We start from the raw sequence: 5,000 nt of genomic DNA, 5'->3' as shown, positions 1-5,000 counted from the left end.
ATGGGGCCCTTTTTGTTCATAGTTCAAAGATTTTGGCTTTCATCCTGAATCTCTTATAATTGTGCGTACCTCATGCTCAGAAATGTATTCACACTGGTAACGCAGATAGTACGTTTTGATAATCGCTTTGTGTGCACCTCTGTAATTTGGATAAGGACACAGATGTATGTATGGACATGCGCATAAACATAGGCGTAGCTCTATGAACTTGCGTCTAATGTTATTTACGACGGAGCAAAGATTTTGTTCATTCAAAATTTAGAAAATTCTATACTGTCAACAATCTAAGATATTTAAGTTGTGTTGCATTTTGTTTCCAGCTCATGCTAGTTACCACATTCCGCTTTCTTTGTATGATCTTCTCATCGTTGCCTTGCACCTTCAGAAAACATGGGCCCTTTCTACAATTCCATTACAGATCATTTTTTCCATGTTTTAATTACCTCGCAGCCTAATTCCCATATGTATGTGTGTGTATTTGTGCAATGTTTATGTGTATATGTATGTGATTGAGTGTAAATGTCTGTGTGTGTATGTTATGTATATATCTATATGTGGTGGAAGATGCGCAACAATAATCCTCTCTCTCACTTCTTGCACATCTTTGTCAGCACCAGAAATAAATGCAAAACTTCAGCAATCTAATTTAATTCGTAGCAATTGCCAGAAGCTCTCATATGAACTTTTTGACTAATTACTGCCATCGAATTTCTTTATTTAATTTTTTCTCGAAAATTCCTCGGTATCTTTGAATATACAGGATTCGATACAAAACAAAATTATATTCTTTGTATTGCAGACATATTTCAGTAGCATTTTAAGATAACACATTTCCAGGATACGAATGTAATCATATTTTTGCCACTGAGTATCAATCATATTTGTAGCAGTCCTATAGTAAGAATACTTTCCTAACTGAGGAATTTCAACCGTGTTTCGTGGTCTGCTACCGCAGCAGCTCCTTTATAGGATCCAGTTAGCTCAAGACATCATCAGGAGGAACCACGTCCGGTTTCGGCCCCTACTCCTCTACCGTTTTGACGTGGCACCTCCCCCGCCCCTTTCGGAGGTTTCTTCAGCTCTGGTTTTGGGTATATGTCTTCTTCTTCTTCTTTCTTCTGTTCTCTGGCCTCTTCGATGTAGCGTCAACGAGTGTCAGCGGGCGATTCACTGCCTTGTCAAATTTTTTCCCTTTAAATACCTGCTGCTAGGCTCCAGCAGGAAGCCCCAGCAAGTTGTCACGTGATACTGTCTCAACTTTAACTGACCAATGAAGGCACGTCGTCTTAGCCCACGCATTATCTAATCGAGACCGTCGTCTGTCAGTCAGCTTGTCTCACCTAGTGATGTTATTTTACTGCCGGCATGTTATGACTTTCAAGCCATTTTTGGTCTTCCCGCTTCAGCCATTTATAGAAGCTGGCTCCTGTACTCTCCTTATTAGATGAAAGAAATAATTACCATCTTTTTAGTCAACGAAGAGGGAAAGATTTTTCTGTACAAGCGTCTTTTCTAATATTTTCATTAAATTTTGAAATCTGCACCACCATTCCCATCGCTTAATTTTGTCAAACTATCAAGACGTCGCCAGTCAGTATCTAAAATATTGTGTTTCCTCGAGGACTGTATTTCGTGAAGCAACATATTTAGAGGCTTCGAAAATATCCACTTATTTAATCACATTTTAAAGATATCTGATGAGTAAGTCAGTAAAGTTTTTTTTTACACATACGAAAAACAAAGTTAAAATAAAATACAAATGCTGTTTCATATTATTTTTAACAAAAAACAAATCTAAATAATAAGTGACTTACATAAGATGTATGTCTAGTGAAAGATGAGATAAATATTTCTTTTTAAAGAAAAGTAAAATTAGTTTAACATGAGCCATCCATCGACTTATGTAAATCATGTTAACGTTTGAGCTAAGAATGGAGCCTGTATATTTTTTGCAAGAACTACAAAAAATATAATCCCGGATATACTATATCTGCAAAAATCAAGGTAAGGAAGACTCTAATATACTAGCATATCTATAAGCATAAGAAGGTGGCGAGCTGGCAGAAACGTTAGCACGCCGGGCGAAATGCGTAGCCGTATTTCGTCTGCCGTTTCGTTCTGAGTTCAAATTCCGCGGAGGTCGACTTTGCCTTTCATCCTTTCGTGGTCGATAAATTAAGTACCAGTTACGCACTGGAGTCGATGTAATCGACTTAATCCGTTTGTCTGTCCTTGTTTGTTCCCTCTGTGTAGTCCCTTGTGAGTAGTAAAGAAAGATTTATAAGCATAATGTGCGTGGCATGGTGTTTGGACTGTTACATCTATGGTCGCTAGATCGCGGGTTCGATCTCCAGACTGGGTGGTGCGCTGTATTCTTGAGCAAAACACTTCATTTCATGTTGCTCAATCAGGAAGGAATATTGGCCTGCTCGCTTAGCCAGCGGGGTCACGTCAAAATTTTTTGTCCGAACTAATACCACCGATAGAGAATTTTAAAGGATTACAACCATTTCATGTATAAACATACGCAGTTTATAGAAAGCGATTTTGCTTTGTGTTAGGGTTTCTATAGTCTATGCTGTTCTTTCTTCATTTCGTTCGTGTGTGGTGGACAACAAGTGCAATACAAGTTGTGTACAGTATTTTGTATAGATTATGTACATTTTGTTGTGTTTTTCGGAATTAGATGATCGTCTAAAGTTTGTGATTTGCGCAATGAATTACTGTATTTTAACGTGTATAAAGAACCCTCGTGCATAAGGAGCCTCCTAATTTTTTTGGTGGGGGATTAAAAAAGGTTTTGTAAAAGATTATAATACTATCTATGTATAAGAAACTCCCATATTTTTTTAACGTAATTTTTGACAAAAATGGGTTTCTTATACACGTTAAAATACGGTATATTGAAAGCAACTAAGAAAGTAAGTTCTGTGATTTGTGAATTGCACAATGTGATTTTAGGCTGTTTATCGTACCTCGAGTGCTACTTATCATTTTTACCATTGTTACTATCTTGCTCTGTGTTGCTTATTTCCTTGTCAAGATGGTTCGATTTTGGCAGATTTTTGACGGTTTTCTTCACATCAATTTCAATAAAAGTTTCAAGATGACCCTCAATTTTAGCTTCCATCGTTAATAATTATATCTAGAATGTTTGACTTGATCTTGCCAGTCCGCATGTCCTGGTTCAGTATGGCCAGGTCATTATTATATATTGAATTTGGAGCACGATTATACTATTTCTTATCCTCTTTTATGCAGAGGAGTCACCATGTACCGCAATGGTAATTACTATCGGTTCGGTCGTGTTTTTGGTTACAATTAGACTTTGTAAGGACTTTGTAACCGGAAATGATGTATTCAATAGATTCATTGAACTAGCAGAAAAGTCTGACTTTGATATCAGCTTCGTCTTCATTATCTTCTCGTAGCATTGTGTAGCTAGACATTCCTCTCTACTTCTATTACAGAGTCAGTCTGCCATTGTTGGCTTTAAAACTTGCTTATTTTCTCTCTGTCGAATGATGCCGGTTGTTGACAACCGAGGAATTCCCTCTGCGTTTCTCATTTCGTAATACAGATTTCACTTTTTATTTCCCTTGTTTAATCATTTTTATCGGTTTATCCTTGTACGAAACCATTTTTTAAATGTTTATATATATAAATATGTTGTTGTTAATTTATTCTTTCCTCATATACCAGAAAAGCCCTTTTTTTTGTTTGCACACTACAATAACCAGTTTTGCTCTTTCTAAACATTTCCCATTCCTACTGCTAATACTTCAGAGTGGTTCTCTCTTTGTACTAACTCCATCTTCAATATGCATCCGGTATATATATAATAGAAGATTTACAATGACGCTACCAGCTTACCGTTCGTTATTATTATTATTTTTTTGTTTAATATCCGAAATGTTCATTACTTTTAACTTATGCCAAAGTTGCTGTTTATTACCAATTTATTGCAATATGATTTTTATTTTAATTAAATATATTATGTGTCACATCAGAATTTTCAGTTGCTTTGTTTACCTGAAGTATTTAATTGTGCAGTACGCTATTCAACTCTGTTCAGTGATTAATGATTGTCATGTTAAAATTAGTTGTCCTCTCTTGCTGTTTGTTATCGTATCCCGCTTTTTCAGTGGTCACCTTTTGCAGCCATATATGAGAGTATAGCATTTAACATGCTAGACTAAATTGTTACTTTCAAGGACGACAAATAAAATCGTTATAAACTTTGGATATTACAGATGTAGAAGTAATAAAGACATTTTTGGACAGGCTCCGGCGTTATTGTTTTATAAAATATTGTTTGCAATTCGAGAAGCCATTTAGATATCAGATGTGCTGAATGGTTCGTTGAACATTGTTCACAGAGCTTCGTAAATACAAATCAGATGTTCAGTCAAACAGTGTGGATTTCGTCTAGTAGAGAAACTGTTAGAGTGTCACCCATTTTTTGCTGCCTTTGGTAAGTAAACCAATAGAACACAACGGCAAACCACGACTGTATGTAAACTCAAGAAAAGAATATATAGCATTGGGAGTTGAGCCTGCTAATTAAGATAGCTCCTTCTATTCTCATGCTCCCAGTATTTCGTTCCGCTGCTTTAATAGAAACACTGAAGTCTCCAGTGTGGCATTTCCGTAGTTGGCTTTTAACAAATGAAGCATTTGCATGCAGAAGTTCTTTAATGGATTCGTATACTTTCTGATGGTAAACCACTTGTCTTTGAATTCAGTCCAATTGCGCGGCACCCTTGTTAGCTGCCTTCCACTCTATAGAATCTTGTCGCCTATATGTGTGTATGCGTGATTTTCTGTGTATATGTGCGTGTGTATGTGTGTGTGTTAATGTGTGTGCTTGGGTCTGTTTGTTCCCCCATCCCCACCCATTCCGCCTAACGACAGCTGTTAGGCTGCTTATTTACCCTCAATATTCTTTTCTACTCTAAGTACAATGCCCGAAATTTGTGGGGAGGTGGCCAGTCGATTAG

This window comes from Octopus sinensis, linkage group LG5 (genome assembly GCF_006345805.1).
Source record: "Octopus sinensis linkage group LG5, ASM634580v1, whole genome shotgun sequence".
Taxonomy (NCBI): domain Eukaryota; kingdom Metazoa; phylum Mollusca; class Cephalopoda; order Octopoda; family Octopodidae; genus Octopus; species Octopus sinensis.
Note: the sequence above shows the minus strand (reverse complement) of the source record.